This window comes from Hakea prostrata, chromosome 7, assembly GCF_041222555.1.
Source record: "Hakea prostrata isolate BN-2017 chromosome 7, UWA_Hpros_2, whole genome shotgun sequence".
In the NCBI taxonomy this organism is placed as follows: Eukaryota; Viridiplantae; Streptophyta; class Magnoliopsida; order Proteales; family Proteaceae; genus Hakea; species Hakea prostrata.
Window position 1 is genome coordinate 11,394,844 of NC_142606.1, and position 24,926 is coordinate 11,419,769.

Consider the following 24,926-nt stretch of genomic DNA (forward strand, 5'->3'; position numbering starts at 1 on the left):
TCCATGATATGAAGATGCTATTACATGGAAATATTAAAATGTGGCGTTGACACAGTCATTTCCTTTCAGGCATTGCTTCTTTTTTACTTTTTTGATGTCACATGCTGATAAAACTGCCTCAACTGATGGGGATCTCTGTGATTGTATTGTGCTTAAACTTATTGTGTATACTAAACAACTGCCATTGTGCATCTTTGATTTCTGAGAAAATGTACTATTGGATGTTCCAATGATTATTTTAACCCATTTAAAATTCTGATTTTATGATCTTCTGTTAATTACTGTTCTGCAATTTCCATTGGAGTCATTGAAGCTCATCATAGGATTAAGAAAGCCTGTCTTATAATTGGGAATTTCAGAAACTACTATTGTGAAAGCACATGCAGATCATCACCCTGTGCAAAGTTAGCAGCCCTAGAAAGGAAAGATGACAACAACAACAAGTTACATACCTGTGTGTTGATGAGCCTTCTTTATCCCTTGTTTCTTGACTTTTCATGTATATTCCTTTCTTCCATTTCCAGTGAAGCAGAAAATATGGTTGAAGAGAACCAAAGGGATTGATGGCACCCAAAGGGCTGTACCGTACCTTCTCCGTACTGCTTTGCGTACTCCGGCCTTTTCGAGACCTTGAGGTTAGATTTTCTTTATTTGATGGTTAACAAATTTGGTAAGGTTTCGTTTGATTCGAGGATTGGAACGATAGCTAGAGATACCGGCGACTTCTTGGGGCTGTTTTCGGTGTATTTTGCTGGTTCGCCGGGAAATCGGTGAATTTTCGCAGATTTTCCGGCGATTTTTGGAAATTTCGTTTTCACCGGAGGTATCGTTTCACCATTCACCGAAACTGCCGAAGTTCGGCCAAATTGTGTTCCTTGGTTCTATCAAACAAAGACAAATTAGATAACTTAGGAGAATATCATTAATATTAAGGGTAACTAAGGGGATAGTTCTGAATTTTTTTGTTCTAAAATAATTTAACAGGAAAAATTGAAGGTAAGGACTATTTTTATTATTATTATTATTATTTTTCAGTTGACAGGTAGAAGTATTATTAGCATAATATAACGGGACTACGTATAAACTTGTCCAAAAAAGACCACTATAAAATTAGGGCACGGTTAATCTTAGCATTTAACTTGAAATACTAAATATTACAAAAAATTAAAAATAAAAATTCTTAAGGCGTCGTTTCCCGCCAAAATATGACTCGTTACGATTTACAATCGTAACGCTATTTAATTTTCAAAATCATGACTAGCGTTAACAAAAAGCTACCCGACCCGTTAGCTTAATTACTATTATTTTTTTTTGGTAAAATTGGATCTAGCGTTAACAAAAAGCTATGCGTTAATTTTTAATTATTTTTCGTTTCAAGTAAATTTTTATCTAGCATTAATAAAAAGCTACGGGAAGTTAGAACGCCTCGTCCCGCTTAAACCAACTATAAATATGACTCCATTTTGCATGTTTACTGTTCGTTGCTTCTGTCGACCTAGGTTCCGTTTCTCTCTCTTTAACTTTCACGTAATTGTTTGAGGAATGCGGAAGGGTTTTACTCCTCCGATCTCGAGTCACTCCATCTAGCGTCGATTGTTGCCCTAGCTTCCACTCTTCTCTATACTGAATCCTCCGATCTCGAGTAACTCCATCTAGCGTCGATTGTTGCCCTAGCTTCCACCCTGAAGAATGATCCAAGCATTTCTTGTTGTCTCCATCTGGTGAAGGAACTACGAAACTTTTCCTTTTCAGACCTAAAAGTCTGGGAAGAAGAAGTTTCGTATTTCCGTTCTATCTTTCCAGAGAAATTAATTGTTCGACTGTAGATGAGTTGCGAGACTGAGGGGATTCAGGCAGCATAGAGGCGCAGATTTGGATCTCATGGAAAATTCGGATGGGAGTTGGTGGAGAAGACGTTGCAAGAAGGATTAAACAGAGTTTTGAAGGCAGTAGTGAGAGCTCTCCTATCTCGGTGGCGGTCAGGTTGAATGATCATTGTGAGTCGTCAGAAAAAATGGACGTTTCATTTCGGAAATAGGGTTTCCGTTCTCTTATTTAATATAGTATTACTTCGTCTGCAATAATGTCTGTAACACCTTAAATATGGATATTATAGTTGCATTTCTTCATCTGATTGTATTGTGCGTAAGCTTAGTACCTGCCCTTTGGGTTTCATGCAGCATACGCAGTATATTTTAATTGTGTAGAATAGACAACTGCCATTGTGCATCTTTGCTTGCTATACCACAGATTTTTTGGACAACTTTTTTCTTACCTTATCTTTCTTTATCTTTTGGACTTTAAGAAAATATACTGCTGGATTTTGCAATGATTCTTTTAAACACATTTAAGATTCTGATTTTATGAACTTCTGTTAATTACTTTCTGCAATTTCCATCGGATTCATGAAAGCTCATCATAGAAAGAAGAAAGGTTGTTTGTGGTTGGGAATTTTGGAAACTACTATCATGAAAGCACATGCACTTTGTCAACCTGTGCAAAATTAGCAGTCCTAAAAAGGAAAGATGACACAGCAACAAGGTATTCCATACTTCTGTATTCATGTGCCATCTCTTTGTACTGTGTTTCTTGACTTCTCATACATTACTATCTTTTGTTTCCAGTGAAGCACAAAATATGGTAGAAGAGAAACAAAGGGATTGATTGGTGCTCAAAGGGCTCTACCTTCTCCATACTGCTTTGCATACTCTTGCCTTTTCCAGGCTATGAGGTTGGGTTATTGTTATTTGATGGTTGAGCGAGTTGGGTTCATTTTATATTTGGAATAACCAGTTAATTAGATATTTTACTGTCTGCATTTCTACTAATATAAACTTCAGAAGTTGTAATGCAAGGTGCAGTGCTAAGGTACACAAGTATGTCTAACTGTATAAAGGATGGTTTCATGTGGGGTAGGTCTTGTAGCTACTAACTGTATAAAGGATCGTTTTCATGTGGGGTAGGTCTTGTAGCTAAGTTGGGTAACCTATTCCATTAAAACTAATAGGTCGTTACAAATGAAATTGACTCGTTGAACAAGTGAGAAAATGTTTTAACCAATGCACAAGAAATGCCCTTTTGGTGGGAGAGGCATTTTTGCAAAGGTTAAGGCGTGGCATTGCAATCATCAAGTTGGGGGGGGGTTTGAAACATGGAAACAGCCTCCCGTGAAGCAGGTGTGTGGCTACGTAGACATGTGCTGCAGTTGAAGGGAGGACTTGTTCATTTGATGGTACTATATGATTCACTCAGGACATTTGAAGACATTGAAAATTTCTTTAAGGGGACTAATTAAGGAAGCCATGAAACAAGAGTTCTTTGAAACAATTACTTTCAAGCACCTTATTAGTTACTCAAGGATGTGAATAGGTTCCTTTTGTATGTGCTGAAGATGATAATGTGGGTCCTGATGTCATTTCCTTTGACCATAAATTCTTAGTAGGTTTTGATTTTCAACTTTTAATTATATTTATAGGTATACATAGCATGTAAATTCCTTTTAGACTAGGGTTTAGGTTCTAACTTTCCTTGAATTTTTAAGTGAATGGATACCATTAGACTTGTTGTGGTTTTTGGAAGCCATTAAAAATTCTGAATCATGAAATTTTTGTTCTCACTCCTGCTCTGATTTTCTATCATGCTCATGAAAGCTCATTGGAGGAGTTTTGAAGTTTGTCTGATGATTAGAAATTCCTGGGAATAATATTGTGGAAGCACAAGACAAGTTGTCGTTACTCCATGAAGAACTAGAAGTACTAGAAGGAAAGATGGCCCTGGTGATAAGTTATGCATACCTACAGTTTGAGGTGCTTTGTCTTTATCCTTTCTTTTTCCACTTGTAATGAGAAGTTCCCATTTGTCTGTTTTTAGTGCAGCACAAAAGAATTAGACAGGAAACCGAGGAGGATTGATGGTGCTCTATGGGTTCTACCCTTTCTCTATACTGCTTGCACAGTCTGGCATTTTCTTGCCTTTGTGGTTATTTTATCTGGAGATCATTTGATAGTTGGTCAAGTTTGGTTCATTTGGGATTTAAAATAACTAGTTATTTTGATATTCTAGGTATCCTAATTTCTACTACTGTAACTTCATATCTGTGGATGAACTGTACAATGGAAGTTATACATTTGGGGCGTTAATGCTGTAAAGTTATGTGAACTATTCCATCAAAACTAATGGGTCAATACAGGTGAAACTGACATAGTAAACAAGTGTGAAAAATCTTTTTCCCAAATATATATAAAATGTTGTCTTTGGTTGGTGCAATGGTTGTGCTATAGCAATCATCTGGTTGCTGGGTTTGAACATGGACAGCCTCTCCAAGAAGCTGGTGCATGGCTGTGTTTACACCTGCTACAATGGGTGGGAGGACTTGTATTGTTGTTGTCATGTGATCCACTATAAACATATGAAGTGTATGCTAACACAATATCTGAGATCTTGTAAGGGGATTACGGAAGCCTACCATGAACGAGAGATATTTTAATCCATAATTTCACACACCTTATTTGTTACTCAAGGATGTCCAGAGAATGTTAATATATTTTTATTTGGGTTGAAGATGATGATATGAAATTTAATGTCCTTTCCTTTGATCAAGAATCCTTAGTATGTTGCAAACTTGCAATGAATCCACATTGGGTTGGTTATAGGGATAAAACCTTGTAGGCTTGAAAGTTTATAGGGTTTTAAAATTTAAGTTTTCCACAAATTATTGGTGAATATATACTGCTGAATTTGCTTGTGATTCTTTACAGCTGTTTAGGTTCTAATTTCATGAATTTTTGTTGACCCTAAAGTTATCTTCCATCAGGTTCTTGAAAGCTCATTGGAGGAGGGAAGGTTACTGTTGGCACAGCATAGGTAATATATTTCTTTTGGATGAATGAAAAAATTCATTAACCTGTGCGCTAGAAGGGAAGACGAAAGAAGGGGGTGGGGGGTGGGAAGCCCCCCTACTAGTTGACAAAAAAGAAGAGATAAGACCCTAGGAAACAACAATGGTCCTGTTACTTGGGGACATTTGTAATATCTTTTGATTGTGTAGAATAAACAGCTGCCATTGTGCATCTTTGCTTGCTATGAGAGACTTTCCAGGCAACTTTTTTCTTTCCATTTATTTTTTTTCTTTCTTTTGATCTTTGAGAAAATTTACTGCTGACTTTTGCAATGTTTTGTTTAAACCCATTTAAGATTCTAATTTCATGAACTTCTGCTAATTACTGTTCTGCAATTTCCAATGGAGTCATGAAAGTTCAATGGAGGAATAAGAAAGGTTGTCTGATGATTGGGAGTTTCAGAAACTACGATCATTCAAACGTCAACCTGTTCAAAATTAGCAGCAGCCCTAGAAAGGAAAGATGACACCAGCAACAAGGTATGTATTCCGTAAGTATCCTATTCCAAGCTTCTGAAATCTTTTGCATTAATTATTTTTATTTGGATTCATTACTTGGAGCTATTTATTTCATTTCCATGCCCAATATGATGTTCAAAAAGAAAAGGATGAAATGTAAGTTATGTAACAAAAGAGCCAGTTTCAGTTAGTAAAATGAATGAACCCAGAACCTGGATGCAGAGCTTCTTCAAGTACTTCACTTAAGTGGTTAACTACATATGCATTTTCATTGCGTAGTGTCCTAGTTTATTGTTGCACCTTCTGTGGATTTTTCCTTTATTAGTGTAAGCTTCATTTGCTACTCAAATATTACCTTCCCTTCTGTAATAGTTTGCCATAAAAATGATATTAATCATGCTCGAGTTAATGCTGGATGACACTATAAAGTTTATCACTTGTCCCTCTTTTTATCTTGAAGCAGCTAATGGAAAATTTAAAAGAGAAAAATATGTCCTTTGGTTGCTAAATTAAATATCTGTTTGGATGTCTAAAAGAGCTCTCTTTCTCTTTATATAACCTTCCATGGCTTTTGCAGAGAATTTCAGAGCATCAACGGTTTAGTAATGAAATCTCTCTAGCGATCAAAAGGATACATGTGTAATTCTGGTGATTTCTTTCCCTCCATCCTTTATGGTTATCACAGTCACAGAGTTGTTTGGTGTAATGCTTGTTGGTTCTGGGCCGCACTTAGATCATTTGTTGCTGATTTGGGCTCCTCTCTACTTTAGGCAAGCATTTTTGTTTGGGCTCTATGCCGCTTTTTAGAGAGCTTGTAACACTTGTTGAGGTACCTTGGGAGGGCAAGAGGGTTTTCCATTTCCTGTGAAGTCAGTCAGAGCAAGTAACTGGTTTTTCTCATTTGGCTTAAGCTTCTAATGGATCCTCAAGAGGCGTTTTATTTTTGGCATTTCTTTCTCTGTTTAGTCTTTTCAAGAATACTGATGTTCTTTATGGGGCAGAAGGCTCAAGTCTAGTCTTTTCCCCCTCTCCTGAGGCTTTTGAATTCGTGGGTCGAGGCTATCTTGAGTTGTCTGGAAAAAGAGAGAAGTTTGAAATCTAGTTTGAGCGTGGAACAAAATCAAGTATCTCCTTTGACACGAAGAGTGAAGAGGAGGTGATTGTCAGCTGAAAGTCCTAGCAGAAATGGGCAAGTTGGATCTACAAGGCCACTATTTACTGGGTAATATTCTTTGCAAAATGATAAATGACTGAAAAATGGATTTATACTTTTTTTCCTTTTTTGGCTTAGAATTGAAGTGTTTTAAAAGTAAATTTCATGGTAATACTCTTAGGGACATCACCGATTGACATTCAATATGTTTTGGTTTTAAAATGTAACCATACCATTATTTATTATTTCAACTGTATTTGTAGTCATCATTGTTTGCCCCTTTTATTGATTTCTGAATTGAAATGCCCCATAAAGAGAGGTTGGTAAGTGTGTGTACTATGTACACACACATTCAAGCCCATTATTATAGTATCTTTTATTATATTATATTGTGCTCAAAAGGCTCTATGCCTTTTTTCGTTCCGGCTTTATATTTCCTTCAGCCCTTGGAGTTATATTACCTTGATCTTTGACGATTGGGTGAGCCAGGTTCATTTGTGATTTGGAATAATTTTGTCTGCTTGGATATTCTGCTGTCCTAGTCTCTAGTAGCAACTTTATTTGTAAAATGCATGGTAGAATGGTAGGGTCATAAAGTAAGTTTAACTGTGAAGGATGTTTTACATTTGGTATTGATCTTGTAATTAAAATGGGTAATCTATCCCGTTGAAACTAAGAGGTCATTAGGATTGAAACTGGCCCAGTGAACTATTGGAGAAAATGTTCTAACCAACTTCACATGAAATGCCCTTCTGGTGGGTGATCCTTTTGTGCAGTGGTTACGTTTTGCTATTGCAATCATCAGGTGGGGGGGGGGGGGTTTGAAACCTGGGAACAGCCTCTGCATGAAGCAGGTGCAAGGCTGTGTGGACAGTGCTATGCTGGATAAGAGGACTTGTATCATTTGGTGATTACCATATGAATGGGTAGAATCATGTGAAATCATGGTCAAACCAATATCAAAAGTTTTAAAAGGCGACTTTGGCTAGCTAGCAGAAGAAAAGAAGAATCATTGAAGATTATAGGATGTTAAATTTTAAACATTTCACAAACTATTGATGACTCAAGTTGGCATGGATGATCATATACATTGTGATGCTTTTGGATGCTGAAATCCTTTAGAAAAATCCTTGAAACTGTCTTATTTGCAGCTGCTGACGTTGTTTCCATGGATGATTTAATGTTCGCAAAGGCAAAGGATGTAAAGGGTAAAAGTTATGCAACAAAATAGCCAATTTCTGGTTATTAAAAGAATGTTACCTGTGTTTTACGATCTTTTCTTCTGTACCTGTATGTAGATCTATTTTTGTACTTCATTTATTGCGTTCTAGAATGGTTGTGTTGTTTTGCATAAGGTGGGTATTCTAGTTCAGTATTTTTTACATTCAAATGACTTATATATTGTCTAATATTTTCGTAGGCTCCAATTCACTTATCAATAGTACTTTCCTTTTGTTTGTAACTTGTCTTAGACATTATGTTGCTGATGTCGAGGTCCTGCTGAATGATATGTATGTTCCGAAGAGTGCCATCAACCTCTCTTTTTTTTTTTTTTAACTTGAAGCAGCTTTTAGAATATGGAGATGAGAAGGAGAAAATGTCTTTCAAATGCTTAATTAAATATCTTTTTGGGAATCTATGATCTTACTATCTATTTGGAAGCCTAAGATCTTACTATTTATTTTTATAAATTTCTTCCTAGGCCAATATAGAGAATTCTGAGGTTCAATAGCCTCATAGCCGAATTTCTTGAATGATTAGCAGACTACAGGTGAAATGACTTATTTTCAGCCCCTTTTGTCTGTCAATGGTTAATAGTTATCACAAAGGTATCTTGTTGTGCTAGTTGTTGCTTCTGGGCTACATTTGGGTCTTCTGTTGCTGAAATTGGTTCCTTTCTTTTATTGAGCAGTTTTGTAGGTGAAGCTCTATGTTGCTCTTTGGAGAGCTTGTGCAACCACTCTTGTTGATTCCTCTAAAGGGTGGGATGGTTTTATAATTTTAAATTACTAAGGGTCTTAGTACAATTAGTGTTTTTGCTAGTTTTAAATTACCAAGAGTCCTCTTATAGTTGTTTTCATATTGAAGAATGTCTCTTTTACTATTTAAGCACTTGTAAGCAACTTATTGAGAATGGAAACATATGAATTGAAACTTTAGGTTTGTGCGTTTGCAGCAGCCCCCTCTCCTCCTTGTCCTCTTCTTCTTATGAATTTTCTTCTCCCTCTTCCCGTTCTTCAAGACTACTACTACTAAGATTTCCCCTTTTTTCCCCCCAACTTACTTATCCTTCTTTTTGCTTGTTAGATTCACCTCCTGAACGTGGATGCAGAGCTTCTTCATGTACTTCACTATGAGTTAAAATATGGATGCATTTGCTTTGCGTATTGTCCTAGTTCGGTGTTGTATATTCTAGTGCAATGGATTTTTCCTTTATTTATTTAAGCTCCATTTGCTACTTGAATATTACCTTCCCTTCTGTTGTAGTTTGGCATATGTAAGATGTTAATCATGTGCAAGTTAATGCTGGATGATTGTATGTCCCAATTAGGTTTGTCAACCTGGCCCTTTTTCTGGAAGCAGCTAAAGGAACATTTAAAAGATAAAAAGATGTCCTTCAGATGGTAAATTGATGTCTTTTGGAAGTCTGCAAACTATATATAGATATGATCTCCCTTGGCTTATGCAGTGAATTTCAAAGCATCAATGGTTTAGTAGTGAGATCTCTCTAGGGATCAACAAGATTCGTGTGTAATGACTTGTGATTTCTTCCCACCATCCCTTATGGTATCACATATAGAAAGTTATTTGGTGTAAGGCTTGTTTGTTCTGTCGTACACTCGGTTCATTTGTTGCTGATTTGAGTTTCTCTCTACTTTTAGCAAGCTTTATTGCTGATGGGTTCTATGCTGGTTTTTGGAGAGATTGTGCAGTCACTCTTGGCTCTCTGTAGCCTTGCATCGGAACGACTCTTCCTTAAGAAAAGAAGTCAATAGGATGTACCTTGGAAGGGCGAGAGGGTTTTCCATTTCCTAGGAAGTCACTCAGAGCAAGTAAGCTTCTCTTGGCTAATCTTTGGTACTTTGTGTGGGTGAATATGAAGTGTTTCTTGTTGGTTGGAAACTTCACTGAGGCTTTATTATCCTTGAAAGATTAGCCAAGAGAAGCTTTCCACCATTCATGTTACCTTTTTTTTTTGGGGGAGGGGGTTGGGGAGGGGGTTAAATCATTCATGGTATTTCATATATCTCTTCAGTTGGTGAAAATATCCATATTTGTGTGGTTCTACTTAAATATGGATATTATAATTGCATTTCTTCATCTGATAGTATTGTGAGTAAGCTTAGTAACAGCCCCTTGGGTTTCATGCAGCATGGGCATTATATTTTAATTGTGTAGAATAGACAACTGGCATTGTGCTGCTTGCCATACCAGACTTTTTGGCCAACTTTTTTCTTTCCTTATCTTTCTTTATCTTTTGGTCTTTAAGAAAATATACTGCTGGATTTTGCAATGATTCTTTTAAACACATATAAGATTCTGATTTTATGAACTTCTGTAAATTACTTTCTGCAATTTCCATCGGAATCATGAAAGCTCATCATAGAAAAAAGAAAGGTTGTCTGTGGTTGGGAATTTCGGAAACTACTATCATGAAAGCACATGCACTTTGTCAACCTGTGCAAAATTAGCAGTCCTAGAAAGGAAAGTTGACACCACCAACAAGGTATTCCATACTTCTGTCTTCATGTTCCATATCCTTTATACTTTGTTTCTTGACTTCTCGTACATTACTCTCTTTTGTTTCCAGTGAAGCACAAAATATGGTAGAAGAGAAACCAAGGGATTGATCGGTGATCAAAGGGCTCTACCTTCTCCATACTGCTTTGCATACACTGGCCTTTTCCAGACTATGAGGTTGGGTTATTGTTATTTGATGGTTGTGCGAGTTGGGTTCATTTTATATTTGGAATAACCAGTTAATTTGATATTTTACTGTATGCATTTCTACTAATATAAACTCCAGAAGTTGGGTAACCTATTCCATTAAAACTAATAGGTCATTACAAATGAAACTGACCCGTTGAACAAGTGAGAAAATGTTTTAACCAATGCACAAGAAATGCCCTTTTGGTGGGTGAGGCTTTTTTGCAAAGGTTATGTTGCAGCATAGCAATCATCAAGTTTTGGGGGGGGGGTTTGAAACATGGAAACAGCCTCCTGTGAAGCAGGTGTGTGGCTACGTAGACACGTGCTGCAGTTGAAGGGAGGACTTGTTCATTTGATGGTACTTTATGATTCACTCAGGGTATGTGAAGACATTGAAAATTTCTTTAAAGGGACTAATGAAGGAAGCCGTGAAACAAGTGTTCTTCGAAACAATTACTTTCAAGCACCTTATTAGTTACTCAAGGATGTGGATAGGTTCCTTTTGTATGTGCTGAAGATGATAATGTGGGTCCTGATGTCATTTCCTTTGACCATAAATTCTTAGTAGGTTTTGATTGTCAACTTTTAATTATAGGTATACATAGCTTGGAAATTCCTTTTAGACTAGGGTTTAGGTTCTAACTTTCCTTGAATTGTAAGTGAATGGATACCATTAGACTTGTGGTTTTTGGAAGCGCTTAAACATTCTGAATTCATGAAATTTTTGTTTTCACTACTGCTCTGATTTTCTATCATGCTCATGAAAGCTCATTGGAGGAGTTTTGAAGTTTGTCTGATGATTAGAAATTCCAGGGAATAATATTGTGGAAGCACAAGACAAGTTGTCGTTACTCCATGCAGAACTAGAAGTACTAGAAGGAAAGATGGCCCTGGTGATAAGTTATGCATACCTACAGTTTGAGGTGCTTTATCTTTATCCTTTCTTTTTCCACTTGTAATGAGAAGTTCCCATTTGTCTGTTTTTAGTGCAGCACAAAGTAATTAGACAAGAAACCGAGGAGGATTGATGGTGCTCTATGGGTTCTACCCCTTCTCTAGACTGCTTGCACAATCAGGCATTTTCCTGTCTTTGTGATTATCTTATCTGGAAATCATTTGATAGTTGGTCAAGTTTGGTTCATTTGGGATTTAAAATAACTAGTTACTTTGATATTCTAGGTTCTATGGCTGTAACTTCATATCTGTGGATGAACTGTACAATGGATGTTATACATTTGGGGCCTTAATGCTGTAAAGTTATGTGAACTATTCCATTAAAACCAATAGGTCAGTTCAGGTGAAACTGACCTAGTAAACAAGTGTGGAAATTCTTTTTCCCAAATATATATAAAATGTCGTCTTAGGTTGGTGCAATGGTTGTGCAATTGCAATCATCTGGTTGCTGAGTTTGAACATGGACAGCCTCTCCAAGAAGCCGTGCATGGCTGTGTATACACCTGTTACAATGGGTGGGAGGACTTGTATTGTTGTTGTCATGTGATTCACTATAAACATATGAAGTGTATGCTAACACAATATCGGAGATCTTGTAAGTGGAACATATAAGGCTACCATGAACAAGGGATATTTTAATCCATACTTTCACACACCTTATTTGTTACTCAAGGATGTCCAAGAGAATGTTAATAGATTTCTATTTGGGCTGAAAATGATGATATGAAATTTAATGGTGAATGTAGGGTTTTAAAATTCAAGTTTTCCACAAATTATTGGTGAATATATACTGCTGAATTTGCTTGGGATTCTTTACAGCTGTTTAGTTTCGAATTTCATGAATTTTTGTTGACCCTTAAGGTTATGTTCCATCAGGATCTTGAAAGCTCATTGGAGGAGGGAAGGTTACTGTTGACACAGCATAGGTAATATATTTCTTTTAGGTGAATGAAAAAATTCATTAACCTGAGCGCAAGAAGGGAAGAGGAAAGAAGGGGAGTGGGTGGTGGGAACCCCCCCTACTAGTTGACAAGAAAGAAGAGATAAGACCCCAGGAAACAACAATGGTCCTGTTACTTGGGGACATAGGTAATATCTTCTAATTGTGTAGAATAAACAGCTGCCATTGTGCATCTTTGCTTGCTATAAGAGACTTTCCAGGCAACTTTTTTCTTTCCATTTCTTTTTTTTCTTTCTGTTTTGATCTTTGAGAAAATATACTGCTGACTTTTGCAATGATTCTTTTAAACCCATTTAAGATTCTGATTTCATGAACTTCTGTTAATTACTGTTCTGCAATTTCCAATGGTGTCATGAAAGTTCAATTGAGGAATAAGAATGGTTGTCCGATGGTTGGGAGTTTTAGAAACTACGATCATTCAAACGTCAACCTGTTCAAAATTAGCAGCAGCCCTCGAAAGGAAAGATGATACCAGCAACAAGGTATGCTTACCTGTATATCGATGTGCCTTATCTTTATCCTTTGTTTCTCGACTTCTCATACATATTCCTATGTTCCATTTCTAGTCAAGCCCAAAATTTGGCAGAAGAGAAACAAAGGGATTGAAGGTGCTCAAAGGGCTTTACCTTCTCCGTAATGCTTTGCATACTCTGGGCTTTGCAGACTATGAGGTTAGGTTATCGTTATTTGATGGTTGAGTGAGTCAGGTTCATTTTATTTTTGGAATGATCAGTTAATTAGATATTTTACTGTTTTCATTTCTACTAATATAAACTTCTGAAGTTGTAATGCAAGGTACAATGCTAAGGTATGCAAGTATGTCTAATATATAAAGGATTGCTTTCATGAGGAGTTGGTCTTGTAGCTAAGTTGCGTGACCTACTCCATTAAAATTAAGTCATTACAAATGAAACTGACCCATTGAACAAGTGAGGAAAATGTTTTAACCAGTGCACAAGAATTGTCATTTTGGTCGGTGAGCATTTGTGCAACGATTAAGTTGTGGTATTGTGATCATCAAGTTGGGGGTATGAAACGTGGAAACAAGCTCTATGAAGCAGGTGTGTGGCTACGTAGACATGTGCTGCAGTTGATGCGAGGACTTGTTCATTTGATGATACCAAATTAATCGCTTGGAACATGTGAGGGTATTGAAAATTTCTTAAGGGGACTAATGAAGAAATCCAGAATCAAAGGATCTCTGAAAATATTACTTTCAAGATCCTTACTAATTATTCAAGATGTGGAACTGTTCTTTTTGTATATGCTGAAGATGATGATGTAGGTGTGTCCTTTCCTTTGACTAGGAATTTTTGTTTTTTGGGATGAATGGACCAGGAATTCTTAGTAGGCCACTGGTAATTATAGGTACACATAGCTTGGAAATTCCTTGTAGATGGTAGGGTTTAAAATTAAAAAAATTCCATGTATTATAGGGGACTGGATACCATTAACTTTTTTGTCATTTTGTAAAACCATTTAAGATTCTGATTCATGAATTTTTTGTGTTCAGTGTTACGCTGCATTTTCCAGCATGTTCATGAAGGCTCACGGAGAGAGTTTTGAAGTTTGTCTGATGATAAAAAATTCCAGGATATTGATATCATGGAAGCACATGACAAGTTTTGGTTAATCCATGCAAAATTAGAAGTACTAGTAAGAAAGATGGCTCAGGTGATAAGTTATGGATACCTACATTTTGAGGTACTTTATCTATATTTCTTTCTCCACTTTTAATGACAAGTTCCTATTTGTGTTTTTCTACTGAAGTACAAAAAATTTTAGACAAGAAACCGAGGACAATTGACTGTGCTCGATGGGTTCTAACTTCTACCCTTTGTCTAGACTGTTTGTATAATCTGGCCTTTTCCTGCCTTTGAAGTTATGTTATCTGGATCATTTGATAGTTTGTTAAGTTGGTTCATTTGAAAATTAAAATAATTAGTTACTTTGATCTCCTGAGGTGTCCTAATTACTTATATTGTTAACTTCATAATCTGTAGATGGAAAGTATAATGCTAGGGTTTTGCAAGTAAGTCTAATTGTACAATGGATGGTATACAATTGTGCTTGATGTTGTAAAGTTATGTGGTCTATTCCATCAAAACTAATAGGTCAATATGGGTGAAACTGACCCACTAAACAAGTGTGGAAGGAAAATCTTTTTACTAAATACACGTAAAATGTCGGCTTACCTTGGTGCAACAGTTAAGTTGTGCTATTGCAATCATCTGGTTATTGAGTTGAAAGATGGATACAGTCTCTCAAAGAAGCAGGTGCATGGTTGTGTATGCACTTGCTACAATGGGAGGGAGGACTTGTGTTGATGTCATGTGAGTCACTATTGAACAAATGAGGTGTATGCTAACACAATGTCCAAAATCTTTTAAGGGGATCAGAGAAGAGACAACCATGAACAAGAGATATTTTAATCCATAAATTTGAACACCTTATTTGTTACTCAGGGATGTGCAGAGAATGGTTCATTGATTTCTATTTGGGGTGAATGATAATATGGGATTTGAGGGGAATCCTTAGTAGGTTGCGAACTTGCAATTAATCTACGTTTGATTATAGGGATAAAACCTTGTAGGCTTGGAAAGATTATAGGGTTTTAATGTTATAAGTTTTACACGAATTATCAATATATTCTGCTGAATTTTCTTGTGATTCTTTACAGCTGTTTTGTTTCAAATTTCATGAATTTCTATGGACCACTTAAGGTTATTTTTCAGCAGGGTCATGAAAGCTCATTGGAGGAGTTACAAATGTTGCATGATGATTGGGAATTCCAGGATACTGCTATCATGTAAGCACATGGCAAATTGCAGCCAACCTGTGACAAATTAGCAGATCTAGAAGGAACTCAATAAGATAAGCAAAGCTGTGGCTTTTTTTTTCTTCTTTTCCGGTGGGTGGGGGGGGGGGGGGAATGAATGGATATATTCATTACAAAAGTCCCGAAGGGGGAAAAGAATGTACCTGGGGTAGGTTACAACTAACTTAAGAGAGGGGAGCCTAGACCCTAGGAAGCCATAAATAGAAGCAAAGCTGTGTTTGATGTGCCTTATTCTTTTTTTTTTTTTTTCTTTCACTTGTCATGATAGATTCCTATCTTTCTTTCTCAATGAAGACACAAAAACATTAGAAGGGAATTAGAGTAGGGTTAACGGTGTTCAAAGGGCTCTACACCTTCTCTGGATTGTTGGTTTAATGTTTCCTTCTTCAGCCTCAGAGGTTATATTATCTTGATATCTGATGGTTCGGTGAACTAGGTTCACTTGTGATTTGAAATAATTTAATTTGCTTTGATATTCTGCTGTTCTATTTTTAGTACTGCAACTTCATAAATTGTAAAAAGCAATGTAGAATGGTGGGGTTATAAAGTAAGTCTAACCATCTAAAGGATGTTTTATATTTGGGATTTATCTTATAGCTAAATTGGGTAACCTATTCAATTGAAAACTAAGAAGTCATTAAGAGTGAAACTGACACACTGAACAAGTGGGGAAAGTGTTTTAACCAACTATACATGAATCACCTTTCTGGTCGACGACCCTTTTATGCAATGGTTAAGTTGTGCTATTGCAATCATGAGGTTGGGGGTTTGAAACATAGAAACAACCTCTCCATGAAGCAGGTGCAAGGCTTAGTAGACATTGCTGTGGTGGATGAGAGGACTAGTATCATTTTCTGATGCCATGTGAATGGCTATAAACATATGAAATGTATGGTCAAACCGATATCAAAAGTTTCAAATGGGAACTAGGGCTGGCTAGCAAGAGGAAAAAATAAAATTAAAATGCTTGAAGGTATTACAGGATGTTAAATTTTAAACATTTCACAAATTGTTGATGTCTCACGTTCGCATGGATGGTTCATATTGTTTGTGATGCTTTTGGGTGCTGAAGTCCTTGAGAAAAATGATTGAAGCTGTCTTATTTGCTGCTGCTATTGTTTCAATGGATGATTTGATGTTCACGAAAGCGAAGGTTGTAAATGGTACAATTTATGTAACAAAGTAGCCAGTTTCTGGTGATTAAAAGATTGTAACCAGTTATAACCTGCATGCAGAGCATTTTTCGTACTTCATTTATTGGGTTCTAGAATGGTTGCATCCTTTTGCATAAGGTGGGTGTTGTAGTTCATTATTTTACTTTCAAAGGCCATATACATTTCCTAACATTTTATGTAAGCTTCAATTCGCTTGTCGAATATTACCTTTCCTTCCGTTTGTAATTTGGCTTAGAAATTATGTTACTGATGTTCAAGTCTTGCTGGATGATATGTATGCTCCAAGGAGTTCCTTGAACCTCTCATTTTTTTCGACTTGAAGAAGCTAATAGAACATGCAAATGAGAAAAAGATGTCCTTCAAATGCTTAATTTAATATCTATTGGGAGCCTATGTTCTTAGTGTTTATTTTATAGCCTAAGACCTTATGATTTATTTTTATAAATCTTCCGTTGCCAATGCAGAGAATTCTGAGGTTCGACAGTCCCATAGTTGAATTTCTTGAATAATTAGCAGAATACAGGTGAAATGACTGATTTGTCCCCCCTCCCCTCTTCCTGTCAATGCTTAATAGTTATCACAGAGGTGTCTTGTTGTACTAGTTGTTGCTTCTGGGCTACATTTGGGACTTCTGTTGCTGATTCTGTTTCTTCCTGTTATTGTGTGGCTTTGTATGTGACTAGCTTTATGTTGTTCTTTGGAGAGCTTGTGCAGTCACTTTTTGTTGATTCCTCTGGAGAGTGGGAGGGTTTTCTATTTCATGCAAGGTCACATGAGGCAAGTAAATTATTTTCTTATCCAGCTTCACCTATTGATGGATCACTATGAGAGCTTCTATTATCCCATATGCTTCTTTGTTTCTTTATTCTTATCCAGAAGTATGATTTTCTTTCTAGGGTAATCAACTTAGAGCATACTTTATTTCATCTTTAGGAAAGGGAAGGCTTCATGTGGATTAAGGGTCTCTGAGTGTCTCTTGTGTTGCCTGGACAAAGAGAAAAGTATTTTATTTGATGTTTTCTCTAGAAGAAAAGATACTAGCTCTTTTGAATGAGGAACAAATAAGATGACTTTGGCTGAAATTTCTAGCTGAAGTGGGTAGGTTGGACCTTTGAGTCACAAGGGCCTAGGGTAGTGTTTTCGTACCATAATAAATGACAGAAAGTCCTTCAATGGCAGATATACTTCTTGTTTGTATTTTGGCCAAGTAGGAGAAGTGTTTTTTATAGTGTGTTTGAAGGCAATACATTTAGCAGCCATAGGGGTTGTTTTCCAATATGTATTGCTTCAAAATGTTATCGTTTTTAAAAGATATTTTTGGTCATCATTGTGTAATCTTCTTAAGGGATTGGGCCTTGTCAACGGTTGGTGGACCATAGTTGGAGCCCGAGGTCAAGGCATTGAAACTGCATCCCGACAAAAATTGTTGGGGTAGGAGTGCGTAGGAAAACTGCCCCCACCCAGGGCTCTGTTTGTATGAGAGCCTTTGTTCGCCCTTTTGTTGTGTAATCTTCTTAAAGGTTGCTACTACTCTACCGAGTTTTGAATTTGTACGCCCATAAATAGTGGTTTTTAATTATGCTTCTTAAATGTGCATGTAAACTTGTCATTCTGATGTATTAATACTTAATAGATGGAGTACTCAAAGGGGCAGAGATGTGAAATGGTAATTCCGTAAGTATCCTATTCCAAGCTTCTGAAATCTTTCTCAGCTGTTTGCATTAATTATTTTTATTTGGATTCATTACTTGGAGCTATTTATTTCATTTCCAAGCCCAATATGATGTTCAAAAAGAAAAGGATGCAATGCAAGTTATGTAACAAGAGAGCCAGTTTCAGTTAGTAAAATGAATGAACCCAGAACCTGGATGCAGAGCTTCTTTAAGTAAATAAACATTCTGGTAAAGACAGTTGTGGCATTGGAAGAATCAATAGGTATATACGTATTTGATTGGCAATAGGTATTTAATTATTCCTTTTTTTGGGTTTTGATGGCTTTGGAAGCTCACTCAAGCCAGCATTGTGGCAAAATTGGAGCTCCCAAATGTAGCATTTTGAAATATTAGTTTGATGGTATTCTATTATCAGGTTTTCGAAATCTTTGTTTTGTGCAATTTCATTCAAGTGATCTTTTAGTTTGTTTTATATTTTTATTATATATCATTTTAAGTTGTAAATGACTTGATTAAGTTCGGACAAGGTTTGGTTTGTTGTCGCAGCTGTTGATTAATCTTGGTATTCGTCATGATTCATCAATCTTGTCCCTTCTACTTTTTCTTGACGATTTGCATCATCCATTTATAGATATGTGGAAAGTCAGATTGGCCATGGATGAAATATTCAAGGACTATTGTCTTGTCATCAATCATTGGAAGGTACTCAATTGAATACCCCTATGATTGAAGAAAAGAAAGAAGATGGGTAAATGGGGAGTTTCTTCACTCACCTCTATGGGGAATTACAACCTTTTAGGTGGCAAGATAGGGGAGACTAGACCCTAGGAGGCCACAAATGGAAGCAAAGCTGTGTTTTGTGTGCCTGATCCTTTCTTTCTCCACTTGTGATGATATATTCCTTTCTTTCAAAAGGCGACTAGGGCTAGCTATCAGGAGAGAAGAAGAATCATTGAAGATTATAGGATGTTAAATTTTAAACATTTGTCAAACTATTGATGACTCAAGTTGGCATGGATGATCATATATTTTGTGATGCTTTTGGATGCTGAAATCCTTAATAAAAATCCTTGAAACCGTCTTATTTGCAGCTGCTGACGTTTTTTCCATGGATGATTTAATGTTCGCAAAAGCAAAGGATGGAAAGGGTAAAAGTTATGTAACAAAATAGCCTGTCTCTGGTTATTAAAAGAATGTTACCTGTGTTTTACGATCTTTTCTTCAGTACCTGCATGCAGAGGTATTTTCGTACTTCATTTATTGCGTTCTAGAATGGTTGTGTTGGTTTGCATAAGGTGGTTATTCTAGTTCAGTATTTTTTACTTTCAAATGACTTATATATTGTCTAATATTTCGTAGGCTCCAATTCACTTATCAGTAGTACTTTCCTTTTGTTTGTAACTTGTCTTAGACATTATGTTGCTGATGTCGAGGTCTTGCTGAATGATATGTATGTTCCGAAAGAGTGCCATCAACCTCTCCTTTTTTTTCTAACTTCAGGCAGCTAATAGAACATGCAAATGAGAAGAAGAAAATGTCTTTCAAATGCTTAATTAAATATCTATTCGGGAATCTAAGATCTTACTATCTATTTGGAAGCCTAAGACCTTACTATTTATTTTTATAAATTTCTTCCTAGGCCAATATAGAGAATTCTGAGGTTCGATAATCTCATAGCCGAATTTCTTGAATGATTAGCAGACTACAGGTGAAATGACTTATTCCCCCCCCCCCCCTTTTCTGTCAATGGTTAATAGTTATCACAAAGGTATCTTGTTGTGCTAATTGTTGCTTCTGGGCTACATTTGGGTCTTCTGTTGCTAAAATTGGTTCCTTCCTGTTATTGAGTGGTTTTGTAGGTGAAGCTCTATTGTTGTTCTTTGGAAAGCTTGTGCAACCACTCTTGTTGATTCTTGTAAAGGGTGGGATGGTTTCTATTTCACACGGGGTCACATGGAGCAAATACTTGCCAGCTTCACCTATTGCGATTGATCATTGTGAGGGCTTCTATTTTCCTGTATCCTTCTTTGTTTCATTGTTCTTATCTATAATCCTGATTTTATTTCTAGGATAATCGACTCAGTGCGTACTTTTGTTTCATCTTGAGGAAAGGGTGGGCTTGGTTTGGATTGAGGGGGTCCGAGGGTATCTTGTGTCGCCTAGACAAAGAGAGAAGTATTTTATTTGATGTTTCCTGTATTAGAAAAGATACTATCTCTTTTGAATGAGGGAAAAGAGATGGCTATGACTGAAATTTCTAGCTGAAGTGGGTAGGTTGAATCTATGAGTCACAATGACCTGGGGTAGTGCATCACAATAAATGATAGATATACTTCTTATTTGTATTTTGGCTAAGTAGGAGAAATGTTTTTATTTTATTATTATTATTATTTTTAAAGTGAATTTGAGGGAAATACATTCAGCAACTGTTGGGATTATTTTCCAATATGTATTGACTTCAAAATGTAACCATTCTTAAAATATATTATTGGCCATCATTGTATAGCCTGCTTACTGGTTGCTACTTCTCTATCGAGTTTTGAATCGGTTTGCGTATAAAGAGAGGTTGTTAAGTATACGTTCTTCATAAATATGTAGTATGGTTGTCATTATACTGTCTTAATAGATGGAGTACTCAAACGGGCAGAGCTGTGAAATGGTACTTTTGTGAGTATCCTATTTCCAAGCTTCTGAATCTTCTCAGTTATTTGAATTAATTATTTTTATTTAAATATATTACTTGGAGCTGTTATATCATTTCCATGGGCAATATGATGTTCAACAAGCAAAGGATGTGACACAAGGTATGTAGCAAAAGAGCCAGTTTCTGGTTATAAAATGAATGAACCCAATGCTACATGATTCTGATGCAGCACAACTAGAACTTACTGTTCATGCTACAGTAACATGAACAGTAACCTAGGAGATCATTCTTTGTATTTGGTGGGCCCCAAGTCCAGCTTGCACAGAGATAAAGTAGGAACTGTTTTTGTGTGAGTTTTAGAGGTAGCTAAGGATTTTGTTATTTATTATTGGGATAATTATGTAATTAGATTTTTAATTCAGGTAGGATATCTAAGATCAGATTTTTAGTTAATTTTAAATTATTAAGAGTCTTAGTACAATCAGTGTTTTTGCTAGTTTTAAATTACCAAGAGTCCTCTTATAGTTGTTTTCGTATTGAAGAATGTCTCTTTTACCATTTAAGCACTTGTAATCAACTTATTGAGAATGGAAACATATGAATTGAAACTTTAGGTTTGTGCGTTTGCAGCAGCCCCCTCTCCTCCTCGTCCTCTTCTTCTTATGAATTTTCTTCTCCCTCTTCCCATTCTTCAAGACTACTACTTCTAAGATTTCCCCTTTTTCCCCCCTAACTTATTTATCCTTCTTTTTCCTTGTTAGATTCACCTCCTGAACGTGGATGCAGAGCTTCTTCAGGTACTTCACTATGAGTTAAAATATGGATGCATTTGCTTTGCATATTGTCCTAGTTCGTTGTTGTGTATTCTAGTGCAATGGATTTTTCCTTTATTTATTCAAGCTCCATTCGCTACTTGAATATAACCTTCCCTTCTGTTGTAGTTTGGCATATGTAAGATGTTAATCATGTGCAAGTTAATGCTGGATGATTGTATGTCCCAATTAGGTTTGTCAACCTGGCCCTTTTTCTGGAAGCAGCTAAAGGAACATTTAAAAGATAAAAAGAAGTCCTTCAGATGGTAAATTGATGTCTTTTGGAAGTCTGCAAACTATATATAGATATGATCTCCCTTGGCTTATGCAGTGAATTTCAAAGCATCAATGGTTTAGTAGTAAAATCTCTCTAGGGATCAACAAGATTCGTGTGTAATGACTGATGATTTCTTCCCACCATCCTTTATGGTATCACATATAGAAAGTTATTTGGTGTAATGCTTGTTTGTTCTGTTGTACACTCGGTTCATTTGTTGCTGATTTGAGTTTCTCTCTACTTTTAGCAAGCTTTATTGCTGATGGGTTCTATGCTGGTTTTTGGAGAGCTTGTGCAGTCACTCTTGCTGATGTACCCTGGAAGGGCGAGAGGGTTTTCCATTTCCTAGGAAGTCACTCAGAGCAAGTAAGCTTCTCTTGGCTAATCTTTGGTACTTTGTTTGGGTGAATATGAAGTGTTGGTTCTTGTTGGTTGGAAACTTCACTGAGACTTTATTATCCTCGAAAGATTAGCCAAGAGATGCTTTCCACCATTCATGGTACCTTTTTTTTGGGGGGGGGGGGTTGGGGAGGGGGTTAAATCATTCATGGTATTTCATATATCTCTTCAGTTGGTGAAAATATCCATATTTGTGTGGTTCTACTTAAATATGGATATTATAATTGCATTTCTTCATCTGATAGTATTGTGCGTAAGCTTAGTACCAGCCCCTTGGGTTTCATGCAGCATAGGCAGTATATTTTAATTGTGTAGAATAGACAACTGGCATTGTGCATGTTTGCTTGCCATACCAGACTTTTTGGCCAACTTTTTTCTTTCCTTATCTTTCTTTATCTTTTGGTCTTTAAGAAAATATAGTGCTGGATTTTGCAATGATTCTTTTAAACACATTTAAGATTCTGATTTTATGAACTTCTGTAAATTACTTTCTGCAATTTCCATCGGAATCATGAAAGCTCATCATAGAAAAAAGAAAGGTTGTCTGTGGTTGGGAATTTCGGAAACTACTATCATGAAAGCACATGCACTTTGTCAACCTGTGCAAAATTAGCAGTCCTAGAAAGGAAAGTTGACAAACTCCGCCAGTGCTTTGCTGCCGGTCCCAAGCCCGGGTAAAGGAGGAGGGTTGGTGCGTCAGGTCGGCAGCCGGCACCCGAAAAAATCTAGCCAAACCTTTTTTCATGGATTCGACCTTATATGATAAAAGCTATGCTAGGGCGTTCCCCGACAAAAGAAGCGACGCGCTACACTATGGCCCGGGTGTAGTGATAAGTGGGCAAGGGTTAGCTAGGGCGTCCCCTGTAAGCGACGCGTCGCATCGGCGCCTGGATGCGGTGATAAGTAGGCAAGGGTTCCCGCGCTGTGGACGAGTGCGGGTGAAGAAGCTAGTCCATAAGCATAGGATTAGATTGGCATCTTGGAACATATGATCTCTAACTGGTAAGAGCTTAGAATTGATAGATGTTATGAGGAGAAGAAGGATCAACGTAGCTTGCATTCAAGAGACTAGATGGAGGGGTAAAAAAGCCAAAGAGTTGGATGACTTTAAACTTTGGTATACTGGGGATAAAACAAATAAAAATGGAGTGAGTATAATAGTGGATAAAGATTTAAAAAATGATGTGGTGGATGTTAAAAGAGTGGGTGGTAGGATTATTGCTATCAAGCTTGTAATGGAGAAAGAGTTCGTAAATATAATTAGTGCATATGCACCTCAAGTAGGACTAGATGAAAGTCTAAAGCTAGAATTTTGGGAAAATATGGGTGGATTAATGCAAGGAATTCGTCAAGGAGAAAAGATTATCATAGGAGGTGATTTAAATGGACATATTGGAAAAGATCAAAGAGGATATGAGAGTGTTCATGGAGGATATGGTTTTGGAGAAAGGAATGAGGAGGGGATTTCAATTTTGGATTTTGCTACTGCTTTTGATCTATCTATTATAAATACTTACTTCAAAAAGAGAGATGAACATTTAATTACTTTCAAAAGTGGACAACATAGAAGCCAAATAGATTTCTTCCTAACTAGAAGGACGGATAGATTGTTGTGCAAGGATTGCAAGGTGATACCGGGGAAAGCTTAATCGCACAACATAGACTTGTGGTCTTGGATATGTGCTTAGTCCCAAGAACACATAAAAGGTCCAAGGTAAACTATCCCAGAATAAGATGGTGGAATTTGAAAGGAGAGTACTCTAAATCCTTCGTTAATGAAGTAGTCAAACAAGGAAAATGGGATTTTAAAGGGGATACCAATGCAATGTGTAATGAGATGGCTATGTGTATTAAGAAGGTGGCTAAAGATGTTCTAGGTGAATCAAAAGGAAGGATCCATTCTTATAGAGAGACGTGGTGGTGGGATAGTGAGGTTCAAGCTGCCATTAGGAATAAAAAAGCTAGTTTTAAGACATGGCAAAGAACTAAGGATGTTGAGGATCTTCAAAGATATAGGTTAGATAGAAATGAAGCTAAGAAAATTGCGGAAAAAGCAAGGGGAAGGAAGTATGAAGAGTTATACAATAAGTTGGGCACAAAGGAAGGGGAAAAATCTATTTATAAGATAGCTAAGATGAGGGATAGGAAGAGTAGAGATCTTGACCATGTTAGATGTATTAAAAATGGAGATGGTAAAGTATTAGTTTGTGAGGAGGATATTAAGAAAATATGGGAAACCTATTTCTCTAGTTTACTAAATGAGCATTCTTCAAGCACTGATGTTTCGGACGATTATACTTTTCACCAAGGCACCAGTGTCCGAACTTATATACGTAGAATTTCGATGTCCGAAGTAAAAGAAGCTTTAAGAAGGATGAAACTCGGCAAGACACAAGGTCCTGATGAAATCCCAATTGAAGTATGGAAGAGCTTAGGAACCCATGGACTAGTTTGGTTGACTAAGTTGTTTAATAAGATTATGAGCACAGGGAAAATGCCAGATGATTGGAGGAGAAGTGTTGTGGTTCCAATTTACAAAAATAAAGGAGATATTCAAAGTTGTAATAACTATAAAGGCATTAAATTGATGAGCCATACGATGAAATTATGGGAGAGAATAATTGAAACCCGTTTGAGACACGTAACTACAGTTACGGAGAACCATTTTGGGTTTATGCCGGGAAGATCTACAACGGAGGCTATTTACTTAATTAGGAGACTTATGGAAAGGTATAGAGAATGTAGGAAAGACC

At 36.7% G+C, this 24,926-nt stretch overlaps 1 long non-coding RNA gene across 6 annotated transcripts; it reads left to right on the plus strand.

Moving 5' to 3' along the window:
- The first annotated feature begins 1,332 nt into the window (after nt 1-1,332).
- LOC149009758 (uncharacterized) lies at nt 1,333-19,748 on the plus strand. Of its 6 annotated transcripts, none has more exons than XR_016174351.1 (7): nt 1,333-9,562; nt 10,107-10,427; nt 11,253-11,362; nt 12,270-12,836; nt 12,921-15,163; nt 16,833-16,891; nt 17,083-19,748. It is a non-coding gene; the product is annotated as an uncharacterized LOC149009758 (long non-coding RNA). The 6 variants fall into 6 exon arrangements; XR_016174349.1 differs by having other exon boundaries at nt 12,921-14,058; nt 15,093-15,163; nt 16,833-19,748; XR_016174350.1 differs by having other exon boundaries at nt 10,107-10,236; nt 10,321-10,427; nt 16,833-19,748.
- Nucleotides 19,749-24,926: the final 5,178 nt, after the last annotated feature.